Genomic DNA, 13667 nt, shown 5'->3' on the forward strand with positions numbered 1-13667 from the left:
ACTCTGGCTAGGACTTCCACTACTATGCTGAATAACAGTGGTGACAGTGGGCATTCATGTCATGTTTCAGATCTCAGAGAAGTCTTTTAGTTTTTCCAAATTTAGTATAATTCTAGCTATCAGTCTGTTGTATATGGCATTTATTATGTTGAGGTATATTTTTTTCTGTACCCAGTTTTTACAGGGTTGTTATCATGAAGGGATGTTGAATATCATCAAATCTTTTCTCAGCATCAATTGAAATGATCATTTTTTTGGTCCATCATTCTGTTGATATGATGTATAATCTTAATTGATTTGTGTATGTTGAACCAATCTTGCATCCCAGGAAGAAATCCTACTTGGTCATGATGAATAATTTTTTTAATGTGTTGTTGAGTTTGGTTTGCTGGTATTTTGTTGGGGAATTTTTCTTTTTTCTTTTTTCTTATTTTTTTTTGTTTGTTTGTTTGTGAAAGAGCACACTTTATTGGGAAGCAGAGTGCTGCACAGTGACCAACAGATGATGGCCGCCCAGTGGGCACTTACACATCATACTCCAAAAGACACATAGGATGTTTTGCTAATAAAAATCAACAGGAACAGGGATTCCTCTGGGCAACTCCCCCAACCTCATTCCTTTCAGGGGTCAGGAAATCTCCCAACCATGTTCCTAACGGCCGCTGTGGTTCGCTAGAGGTAGACAGCCCCTTGGGGAAGCCTTCCTGTTTCTTATAAAGAATATTTTCTTTAGATTTTTTTGAAGTCTTCATTTGTTATTTTCATTCTACATTCTCTTAAGACCATCAGACTAGCTTCTCTACGTATTGCCTTGATGTCAGCACCAGAGAGGTCATCTTTAGCCATAATCAAATTGTCCAGGGTTACATCATTGGCCAGCATCATCCTCCTTGTGTGAATCTGAAAGATGTGCTTCTTAGTCTTTTCATCAGGCAGGGGGATCTCAATCTTTCTGTCAATGTGTCCTGGTCTGATAAGTGCTGGATCCAAAGTTTCTATTCAGTTTGTGGCCCTGATAACTTTCACATCTCCCCTAGAATCAAATTCACCCAACTGGTTCAACAATTTCAACATTGTTCACTGAATGAATTTCTCTCTCACCACCAGAATTTGAGTCGTATCTTTTTGTCCCAATGGCATCAATTTCTTCAATAAACACGATGGACAGTGCATGTTCTTCAGCAACTCGAAACAATTTCCATACAAATTTGGGCACATCGTCTAGGTACTTCTGAATAAGTTCAGAGCCAACCAATCTCAAGAAAGTGGCCAAGGTTTGGTTTCCTACTACTAAGGCTAACAGGGTTTTACCTGTGCCAAGTGGACCATAGAGAATGACCCCTTTAGGAGGCTTTATACCCATCTCTTCATCATATTCAGGATGGGTTAGAGGAAGCTCCACAGATTCCTTAATTTCCTAAATTTGGTTGTCCAACACCCCAGTATTAGCACAGATCTCCTGGGGGGACTTTTCCACCTTCATCACCATGACTAGGGGATCCATGTCATCCATCAGCACCCCATCACAGTATGCAACTTGTGGTTGAGCAGGACCTAGCATCCAGATTTCAGCAGATCCTTGTCTACAAATAAAAAATGCTGATGTAGTGTTCTGAGGCCACAGATGTAGACACGATGGTATGATTGTCATTGATGATCCCTTCCAAAGTTCCTACTGACATTGGGGTACCCCTCAGATCATCCACTTTTGATCTTTCCTCCTCTTGCTTTTCTTCCAATGGTTTCATTTGTTTCTGATTTCTAATGAATTATCCCTCCATGAGAAGATAGTCTTTCATTCTCTTTAACTTCAGTAATTGTAACGGGCATTGAGTGTTAGGTGTCAACAGTGGCAGTTTGCTGGCAGCATCTGGTTCCTTTGTTTTCTTCTTCTTTTTCCCCACTGTAGTTGGTACAGGAGGTTCATATTTCTTTTCCTCGTCCTTGTCATCTTTCTTGCCACCTCCAGGAACATGACCATACTCTCACTTGGACCCATCTTGCCTTGGCCACTTAGGCTGAGGATTTTTTCAATAGTCATCAGACATGTTGACCTCTAGTTTTCTTTTTTTAATATTTCTTTGTCTGATTTTGGTATCAAGGTAATACGGGCCTCATAGGATGAGTTCACCTAACATTGGCACACCCAAATATATAAAGCAAATGTGTGTGTGTATGTGTGTATATATATCTATATATATACACACATACACACACACATATATTTAAAATAGTTAAATCCTCTCATTGATTTGATCCCTTTATCATTATATAATGACTTTCTTTGTCTGTTTTTATAGTACTTGTGTTGAAATCTATTTTTTCTGATATAAGTATAAGTACTCCTGCTTTTGTTTTAAATTTCCATTGTCATGGAATATCTTTTTTCATGCCTTTGTTTTCAGTCTATGTGTGTCTTTAGAGATGAAGTGTGTTTCTTGTAGGCAACAGATTATTTGGTCTTGTTTCTTCATCCATTCAGCCACTCTGTTTCTTCTGATTAAATAGTTTAGTTTATTTACCTTTAACATTATTATTGATAAGTAAGAACTAACTCCTGCCATTTTGTTATTTGTTTACTGGTTGTTTTGTGGTCTTCTTTTATTTTTCCTGCTCTCCTCTCCTCTCCTCTCCATTTTTCTTTTAGTAAAGGTGATTTTCTCTGGTGATATGATTTAATTTCTTGCTTTTTATTTTTTGTGTATTTGTTGTTTGTTTTCTGTTCTGAGGTTACTATGAGACTTGCAAATACTGTCTTATAACCTACAGTTTTAAGCTGATAACATTGTTCACATAACCAAAGAAATAAGCAAAAAGAAAACTAATAAAAACTCTACACCTTAACTTCATCCCCCCACTTTTAAACTTTTTGTTGTTTCTATGTATATCTTATTGTACTATGTCTTAAATAGTTATAGTTATTATTTTTGATTAGTTCATCATTTATTCTTTCTACTTAAGAGTAGTTTACACAGCACAGTGAAGTATTATAATATTGTGTGCTTTTCTGTGTGCTATTACCAGTGAGTTTTGTTACCCTCAGATGATTTCTTATGGCTCATTAATGGTTCTTTTCTTTCTGATTAAAGTATTCTCTTTAGCATTTCATGTAGGGCAGGTCTGGTGTTGAAATCTCTCAGCTTTTGTTTGTCTGGGAAAGTCTTTCTTTCTTTCTGCTTCATGTTTTAAGGATACTTTTTACCAGGCATATTATTCTAAGGTAAAAGTGTTTTTTCCTTCAGCACTTTAAGTATGTCGTGCCAGTCTCTCCTGGTCTGTAAGGTTTGCACTAAAATGTCTGCTGCAAGACATATTGGAGCTTCATTGTATTTTTTCTTTTTTTTTTTTTTTTTTTTTTTTTTTTTTTTTTTGATTGTTTCTTTATCCTTGACCTTTGGGACTTTCATTATTAAATGCCTTGAGGTAGTCTTGTTTGGGTTAAATCTGCTGGGTATTTTATAACCTTCTGGTACTTGGATATTGATATCTTTCTCTACGTTTGGGAAGTCCTTTGTTATAATCCTTTTGAATAAACTTTACACCCCTATCTTTTTCTCTACCTCCTCCTTAAGGTCGATAACTCAGATTTGTCCTTATGAGGCTATTTTCTAGAGCCTGTAGGCGTGCTTCACTGTTTTTTATATTCTTTTTTCTTTAGTCTCCTCTGACTGTGTATTTTCAGATAGCCTGTCTTCAAACTCACTAATTCTTCCTTCTGCTTGACCAATTCTGCTATTAAGAGACTCTGATGCACTCTTCAGTATATGAATGTCACTTTTCACTCCAGAATATCTGCTTGATTCTTTTTAATTATTTTAATTTCTTTGTTATATCTGATAGAATTCTGAATTCCTTCTCTGTGTTATCTTGAATTTTTTTGAGTTTCCTTAACACAGGTATTCTGAATTCTCTGTCTGAAAGGTCACATATCTCTGTTTCTCCAAAATTGGTCCTTGGTGCTTTGTTTAGTTCAGTTGGTGAGGTCATGTTTTCCTGCATGGGATGGATACTTGTAGGTGTTCAACTGTGTCTGGGCATTAAACAGTTAGGTATTTACTGCAGTCTTTGTAGTCTGGGCTTATTTGTACCCATTCTTCTTTGGTAGGCTTTCCAGATGTTATAAAGGACTTGGGTGTTGTGATCTAAGTTTCTGCTTTAGGGAGCACCCCAAGCTCAGTAGTGCTGTGGTTCTTTCAGATTTGCAGAGGTACCACCTTGATTGTCTGGAACAAAATCTAGAAGAATTCTCCAGATTATCAGGCAGAGACTCTTATTACCTTCACTTTCTTTCTCCCAAACAAATGTAGTCTCTTTCTGTTCTGAGCAACCTGAAGCTGGATGTGGAGTGACAAAAGCACCCCTGTGGCTACCACCACTAGTACTATGCTGTGTCAGACCTGAAGCCAGCAAAGCACTGGGTCTCATCCAAAGTCTACTGTAACCATTCCTTGGCTTCTGCCTATGTTTGCTCAAAGCTGTGGGGCTCTATAATCAGCTCTACAATCAGCAAGTGATGGAACTAGTCTGGCTGATGTCCTTCCCTTCAAGTCAGTGAGTTCCTCCAGGCCCCAGGTGACTCCAGAGTTGCCATTACAGGAGCCAGGAACTAGAGTTAAACCTTAGAAGTCTACCTGGTGTTCTATTATCCTGTGACTGAGTACAAAATACTGTACTCAAACCAGATTATACAGTCCTCACTCTTCTTTCCCCTTTACCAAGGCAGAGGTCACCTCATGACCACCACCACTACAGGTCACAGGGAGTACTGCCAGACTACCGCTAATGTTCCCTTAAGGCCCAAGGGCTACTTAGTCAGCTTATAGTGAATTCTGCCTGGCCTGGGATTTACCCTTAAGGGCAAAGGGCTCCCCTCCGGCCCAGGGAAGGTCTGGAAATAATGTTCAAGAATCAAGTCCTGGAATCAGGGACCACATGAGCCCCTTTGATCTTATATCCCACTGTGGTCAGGCTGGTACCTAAGGCATAAGACAAAGTTCGCTTTACTTTTCCCTGTACTTTTCTCAAACAGAAGGATTCTTGCCCTGTAGCCAATACAGCTGGGAATGCACTGAGTCTCAACTGAAGCCAGCAAGTCTCAGAGTCACACGCAAGACCCATGATATAGTACCTGGGTATCACTGTTGATTATTCAGTGCCCAAGGGCTCTTCAGTTAGCAGATGATGAATCCTGCCAAGACTGGGTTATTCCTGTCAAAGCAATGAGTTCCTTTCTGGCCCAGGTTGTGTCTAGAAATGCCATCCAGAAGCTAGGGACTGGAAAAGGGGGCATCACAACTCTGACTAGTGCCAGATCCTGCCGTGGCCGAGCTGGTATCTAAGGTACAAGACAAAGTCCTCCCACGCTTCCCTCTCCTTTCCTCAAGTGAGAGGAAAGGGTCTCTTTTGGAGCTGTGAGCTGTGCAGCCTGGGCTTAGGGGAGGAGAAATGCCAGTGCTCCAGCTGGTGTCTCAGTAGATCACATGCCTTCCAAGCCCACTGGCTTTGGGCCCAGTTCGGCACTAGCACTCATTCAAGAGTTGCAGTTCTTGTGGCCTAGTCTGCCGTTCTTTACTTAGAGACTTGGAGCACCTTAGCCTGCAGGAGTGAGGTTGGCGGGAACTCAAGGTCCTACCACTGGGCTCAGTGATTTCCCTCTGGCTGGGGCTGGTTTAAGTGCTCCCTTCATGGTTGGTCATCAGATGAGTTTGGTCTGTTTTTACTTTCTGCTATAAGAAACCAGCACTGAGTTTAATGCCTCACAATTGTTGTGCTCTCCCATTCTCCAGCACACAGAATCATTCTCCATCCCATGCTGCCACTGCCACAGGACAGGGGCGGGGGTGGTGTTGATAATTCAAGACTGTTTTTCCTACTTCTTCAGTGCCTCTTCCAGCGATATGAAGTTAAAACCAGGTACTATGAATGCTCACCTCATTTTTGGTTCTTCCGAAGATTCTTTTTTTATGTAGATAGTTATCAAATTGGTGTCCTTTCAGAGGGGATAATCAGTGGAGCCTTCTATTATTCCACCTTCTTGCTCCCCACCAAGCCTGCATGGAACATTTTTTTGGTATATATTTACTCTTAATCTATGTATTTTTGTCTTTTTTTGAGACAGGATCTCACTCTGCACCAAGGGTGGAGTGAAGTGGTGTGATCATGGCTCATTGCATTGAACTTCGAAGTTCAATCAATCCTTCTACCTCAGCCTCCAAAGTAGCTTGGACTACAAGCATGTGCCACCATGCCTGGCTAATTTTTATACTTTTTGTAGAGATGGTGTTTTGCCATGTTGCCCAAACTGGTCTCAAATTCCTGGGCTCAAGCAATTTTTCTGCTTCGGCTTCCCAAAGTGCTGAGATTATAGGTGTGAGCTACTACACCCTGCCGTCACATTCCTTTTTAATCCCTACTTCCCACTTCCTCTTGCTTCTGCCACCTCATATTTTTCATACAGCCACTGATCTACTTTCTTTCACTTTGGATTTATTTAAACTTTCTATAAATTTTATAAACGGAATCACATAATATATGGTCATTTTTGTCTAGTTAATTTCATTAGTATAATTACTTTGCTAATTATGGAGGAAAAAAAATAAATAAAAGACATCCAGATTAGAAGTGAAGAAGTAAAATGGTCTTCCTTCACAGTCTCCATAATGGTGTATGAGAAAATCTGTTAGAATCTATTTTTAAAAGCTACTAGAGCTAACAAGCAAATTTAGCAATGTGGTCATGCCATTTTATTGCTAATTAGTATTCTATGGTATGACTATATGATAATTCATTTTTACATCTGTTAATGGATATTTTGTTGTTTTTGTTTTTTTAATATTTTATTTTATTTTGTAAGTTTCAGAGTACGTGTGCAGGATGTGCAGGTTTGTTATATAGGTAAAGCCATGGTGGTTTGCTGTACCTGTCATCTATCATCTCGATATTAAGCCCAGCATACATTATCTCTTTTCCCTAATGTACTTTCAAAAATAAATCTCCCCGCCAGGCACAGTGGTTTACACCTGTAATCCCAGCACTTTGGGAGACCAAGGCGAGAGGATCACCTGAGTTCAGGAGTTCAAGACCAGCTTGGCCAACATGGCAAGGCCCCTTTCTACTAAAAATATAAAAATTAGCCAGGTGCGGTGGTGAGGGACTGTAGTCCCAGCTACTCTGGGGACTGAGTCAGGAGAATCACTTGAACCTGTGAGGTGGAGGTTGCAGTGAGCCGAGATCGACCTATTGCACTCCAGCCTGGGTGACAGGGCAAGACTCCATCTCAAAAATAAATAAATAATATTCTATAAAAATTTCTGTACATTTTTTGTGAAGACATGTTTTCATTTTTCTTGAGTAAGAGATGTTGGTTGGATCATATGATAGATACATATTTAGCTTTTAAGAAACTGTCAAATTGTTTTCCATAGTAGTTGTAACATTTTGTATTCCCACCAGCTGTGTATGAGAGTATGAGTTGAGTAGCTCTACATTCTCACTAATACTTGGAATGAGCAGTCGTCTTAATTCTAGCCATTGTGTTAGATGTACAGTAGTAGATTATGGTGTTTTAATTTGCATTTCCCTAATGAACAGTATTGTTGAGCATCTTTTCAAATGCTTATTTGCCACGTGTTTATCTTATTTTCTTTGGTGAAATATCTGATCAAATATTTTCCCTTTTTTTTTTTTTTTTTTTTTTTTTTTGAGATGGAGTTTTACTCCAGTCACCCAGGCTGGAATGCAATGGTGCAATCTTGGCTCACTTCAACCTCTGCCTCCCAGGTTCAAATGATTCTCCTGCCTCAGCTTCCCGAGTAGCTGAGATTACAGGTGTGTGCCACGATGCCCAGTTAATTTTTTTATTTCTAGTAGAGACGGGGTTTCACCATATTGGTCAGGCTGGTCTTGAACTTCTGACCTCATGATCCCCCACGTCAATCTCCCAAAGTGCTGGGATTGCAGGCTTGAGTCACCGTGCCCGGCCATATTTTGCCCATTTTTAATTGAGTTGTTTGTTTTCTTTTTATTGAGTTGTTTTGAAACAGTTGTATTATTTTTAATGTTGATGGATGTGTAATAGTTGTATATATTTATGGGGTACATGTGATATTTTGATACAAGCATATAATGTGTAATCATTACATCCGAGTGACTGGGTATCTATCACCTTAAACATTTATGATTTTTATGTGTTAGGAACATTTCAATTCTACTCTTCTTGTTGTTTTGAGATATACAACAAATTACTGTTAACTATAGTCACCCGATTGTGCTACCAAACACTAGATTTTATTCCTTCTATTAACTATATAGTTGCACATATTTACCTATTGTTCTTTATCTCCCATTCCCACTCCCCTTCCTAGCCTCTGGCAACCATTATTCTAATCTCTATCTCCATGAGATCATTTTTTTTTAACTCCATATATGAGTGAGGACATCATTTAACATAATGTCCTCCAGTTGTTTCCATGTTGTTGCAAATGACAGGATATTATTATTTTTTATGGCTCAATAACATTGTATTATACATATATATCACATTTTCTTTATCCACTCATGTTAATGGACATGTAGACTGATTGTGTATCTTGGCTATTGTGAACAGTGCTACAATTAACATAGGAGTGCAGACGTCTCTTTGATATATTGATTTCCTTTGTTTTTTTATTTGGACCTATACCCAGACATGGGATTGTTGGGATATTCTTGAATGTTGAGAATTCTTTTTGTAGTTTGCATACGTCCTTCATTAGATATACGCTTTTCAAAATTTTTTTGCTCTATGACTTATTGTTTTTTAATCGTAAAGTGTCTTTCAAAAAATACTTATTTTAATTTTTAAAAAGTTCAATTTATCAGTTTTTAAAGGACCATGCTTTTGGTAATGTATCTAAGAAATCTTTATCAAACTCTGTGTCACTAATATATTCTTCCATATTTCTGCCAAAAATCTCATAGTTTTAGGTTTTATATTTAGGTTTATAATATATTTTGAATTAATTTTTATATGGCATGAGGTATAGGTCAAAATGTATATTTGTTGCTTATGCTTATTCAAGTGTTTCAGCACCAGCACATCTCTACTGAATTTTCTTTGCATCTTTGTTGAAAATCATTTACTGCTATATGTGAGGTCTCATTCTGGATTCTCTATTCTGTTTTATTGATCTAGTTGTTTATCTTTTTGCCAATGCCACACTGTCTTGATTATTGTAGTTTTATAGTACTTCTCAAAATCAGGTACTGTTAATGCTTTGATTTTGTTCTTTGTTTGAAGACATTTTGGCTATTCTTGGTCCTTTGCATTTCCACATGACTTTTAGAATCTGCTTACCAATTTTCACTTTTAAAAAGCTTAATGGAATTTGATTAGGAATGCTTTAAATATGTAGATCAATTTGGAGAGAACTGACATCTTAACAATAATTGAGACATCCCATCTATTAACATGGTATATCTCTTCATTGACTTAAGTTTTCATTAATTTCCTGGAAATGTTTTGTAGCTTTCAGTGTACAGTTCCTGTATATCTTTAGTAGGATTTATACTTAAATACTTACTATTTCTGATGTTGTTATAAATATTAATAGTTGTGTTTGTTTTTATCTTCAATATCTGATTATTTATTATTAGTGTAGAGAAATGAAACTTATTTTTATATAGTGATCTTGTGTCCTGTAACATTGCTAAATTTGCTTATTAATTCTAGTAGCTTTTTTATGGACTCTATCAGATTTTCTCATAAACAATCATACAGGCTGCTAATAAAGACAACTTTTACTTATTCATTTCTAATCTGAATAGCTTTTTCTTTTCCCAATTATACTGGATAGAACCTCTATTACAATGTTAAAAATAAATATTATGAGCAAATGTTATTGCCTTGTTTCTTATCTTAGGGGAAAATATTAAATCTTTGCATCATTAAGGATGAAATTAACTGTAAATAAAGTTCAAAAAGTTTCCTTTTATCCCTAGGTTGCTGAGAGTTTTTATCAGGAAAATAGGTTATATTTTTACCAAATGTTTTCCTGCATCTATTAACAGCATCATAGGCTTTTTCTTCTTTAGTTTGTTAATACGATGAATTATGTTGATTGATTTTTTTAAGGTTAAAACAACTTTGCGTTCCTGGGAAAACTACACTTGGTGATAATATATTATTTCTGTTTGTATATTGTTGGATTCAATTTGTTAAAATTGTATTAAGAATTTTTACTTCTGTATCCATGTGGATTGTTGAAAAGTAGCTTTCTTTTCTTGTGATCTCATTGTCTTATTTTAGAATCAGAGTAATGCTGGCCTAACATAATGACTGGGAACGATTTTCTCTGCTTCAATATAGTGGAAGAATTTGTGTAGGATTGGTATTTTTTTTTTTAAATGTTGATAAAATTGCTCAGTGATGCTATCCAAGCCTATAGTTTTCTGTGTGGAAAAGTTTTAACTACAAATTCAATATCTTTAGTAGTTATAGAGTTATTCAAGTTATCTATTTCTCCTTGAGTGAGCTTTTATAGTTTCTGCCTTTCAAGAAATTAATCCATTTCCTCTAATTTGTTGGATTTATTGGCAAAACATTTTTAGTATTATTATCTTTATTATCTATATTCTGTAGAATGTAGAGTCACATCACCATATTGGTAATATAAGATTTTTTCCATTTTTTTCTAATTAGCCTGGCTACATATTTATCAATATTTTTGTTTTTCTCAATGAAATAGCTCTTGTTTTCATTTTATAGATTTCCACTCTTTATTGCTTTCTTTCTTCTTCTTGTTTCGTCTTATATTTGTCCTACTTTTTCTAGTTTCTTAAAGTCTTTGATTTGGGACTTCCCACGTTTCTTAATACAAGCATTATTTCTATTAATTTTTCTTTAATTGTTACTTTAGCAATGACCTACAAGTATCTATATTCTTTGTTCTCATTTTCATTCAGTTCAAAATATTTTAATTTTCCTTTAGATTCCTTCTTTACCCAATAGATTATCCTAAAATAAACTTGGTTTTTAAATATAGGGATTTTTTGTAGTTCCTTCTGTTATTAATTTCTAGTTTAATTTTATAGTGACCAGAAAACATAGTTGACATAATTTATATCCTCATCTTTCTGCTGCCATCCTTCTTTTTTTCTCTGTAGGTAACATGTCTGGTTACTTTTTAAATTTTCTCTTTATTGTTAAGGTTGAACATTTTTATTTTGATGTGACTATTGCAGTTTTCATCATTTTTTGATTATTGGGGTGCCTTGCTTATTGGACCTGTGTTTACAGTTTTCAACAAATTTGAAAAAAAATGACTATTTATTCAAATACTTTTCTACTCCCAATTTTCCTTTGGAAACTCCAATTACACATATATTTAAGTGCTTGAAGTTGTCCCATGAGACACTGATATTGTGTTTATTTTTTTTCTTACCATTTTATTTTGAATTTCTTAAAGTCTTCAGGTTCTCCGATCTTATCTTTTGTAATGTCTATTCTGCTATGATGCTATTAATTCAATCTAGTATATTTTCATTATAGGCAATGAAGTTTCATCTTTATAAGTTTAAATTGGAAGATGTAGATCTATTCTCTTTTGATACTTTCCATGTCTCTATTTAACATACTCAATCTTTCCTCTAGGTATAGAACATATGGAGTACAATTGTAAGAACTATTTTAATATCCTTCTTTGCTAATTCTAACATTTATGTCAATTTTTATTACTTAATTTTCTCTTCATATCACTCATACTTTTCCACTTCTTTGCATGATGGGTAATTTTCTTACTGAATGCACATGCGGTGAGTTTTACCTTGTTGGGTGCTCGATATGTTTGTATTCCCATAAGATATAAAAGAGGAACTTTTTATGGAGGACACAGTGTAGTTACTTGGGAAAAGTTTGATACTTTCACATCTTGTGTTAAAGATCTTTTAGTTAAGAAAAGAATAGAATTTTTGCCTGATGCCAGTAGTGCCTCATTACTGAAACAAGATCTTTCTGGGTACCCTTCCCAGCGTTCTGTGAATGAAGAAATCTTCCATTTTGGCTGGTGGAAGCAGACACTATTCTTGGTCCTTTGTAAATGCTGATACTATCTCTCTGATACTGTTGTTAAGTGGTTCCTTCTCCAGCTTCAGGTAGTTTCCTTACACATCCATTGATCAGTATTCTTCCAAATACCCAAGTGGAACCCTCTGCAGATCTCTGGAGTTCTTTTTCTGCGTAGCCCTCTACTCTCCAGTCCTCTTCCCTACAAACTTGAGCTGCCTTTGTCTCCCAGAACACTTAGCTCTGTCACATTGGCTTAACTCTCACATTGCAACATAACAGTTCATCAGGCTTGCCCTTTCTGCATTGTGGCCCAGAAATTGTTTCAAGGCAATAAGTTTGGGCTTATTGCCCCCCATATAAGCTACTTCATTTATTTGCTGTCTCTTAAGGACCATTTACTTCATTATCTGATGTCTATTGTCTTTAATTATTTCATACATTTTCCATTTTAAAATTGTTTTAGGTAGAAAGACAAATATAGTTACTATTGCTGTCTTTTTCAGTAGTAACATTGATCATACATTGTTTATTAATTGTAAGATTTAACAGTGTCAAGATATCAAGTCTCCCCAAGTCAATCTATAAGTTAATGAAATTTCAATGAAATTTACAAATTTTTGTGAAAGTAGAAACACTGATTCTTAAATCTATATGTAAGACTAAGTGTCTAAGACTAGAACAGAATTCCCATTACCCTGTAATGCTTTATCATCTTACACTGCTTACTCTCATTTATAGTTCTTATTACCCCTTGACATACTGTCTTTAACCATTTTTTAATCTGTCTTTAACCCCAACTAGAATGTACGATGCCTAAGAGCAGGAATTTCAGTTTGTTCATTGCTATATCCCTAGTGTCTAACATATATACACTAAATACTTATTAATTGAACAAAAACTGCATGCCAAAGAAAATTCCAAAAAAGAAGATTGGGAATTTGGCTTAGCATATATCAAGACGGTAGAAGGCAATAGCGATTAAGACCATTTGGGTATTACTGCATGGATACACAAAAAGATCAGTGGAGCAAAACAGGGAGGCCAGAAGTAGCTCTTATTGTATACAAAATTAGGTTAACATATTATAGATATGACATTACAAATCAGTTATAAAAGGACGGAATTAGTTAACAAATACTGCTCAGACAATTGCCTTCCTTTTAGGAAAAATATGTACACAATAAATTCTATGTGGTTTACTAATCTAAGTAGCCTAAGAAAAGCTTTTAGCAACAATTTTATAAGAATATCTTTATGACCCTATTGTAGAAAAAAAAGTTTTAGACATAACACAAAAGGCACATCTTATAAAGAGAAGAGAAAGATTAATAAATTTGATTATATAAACATGTAAACCTTCTGTTATATAAAAGAATATCATAAACATAGAGAAAACATGAGACACAAACTGAGAGAAGATATTTGAAACTTGTATAACAATCAAAGAATTAGTGTTAATTTAAAAATGTGTTTATGAAAGTCCTACCAAACCGCACCCCAGCCAAAAAAAAAAAAAAAACTAAAAAATAAAAACCAAATGGGAAAAAGGGCAAAGGATTTGAGCAGAAAATTCATAGAAGAGGAAACCTGGATAGTTAACAAATATACAAAATGCATATATTTA

General features: G+C 35.7%; 1 pseudogene; it reads right to left on the reverse strand.

Moving 5' to 3' along the window:
• Positions 1-572: 572 nt before the first annotated feature.
• On the reverse strand, positions 573-1814 carry LOC126951578 (26S proteasome regulatory subunit 4-like; annotated as a pseudogene).
• Positions 1815-13667: the final 11853 nt, after the last annotated feature.

This window comes from Macaca thibetana, chromosome 1, assembly GCF_024542745.1.
Source record: "Macaca thibetana thibetana isolate TM-01 chromosome 1, ASM2454274v1, whole genome shotgun sequence".
Taxonomy (NCBI): domain Eukaryota; kingdom Metazoa; phylum Chordata; class Mammalia; order Primates; family Cercopithecidae; genus Macaca; species Macaca thibetana.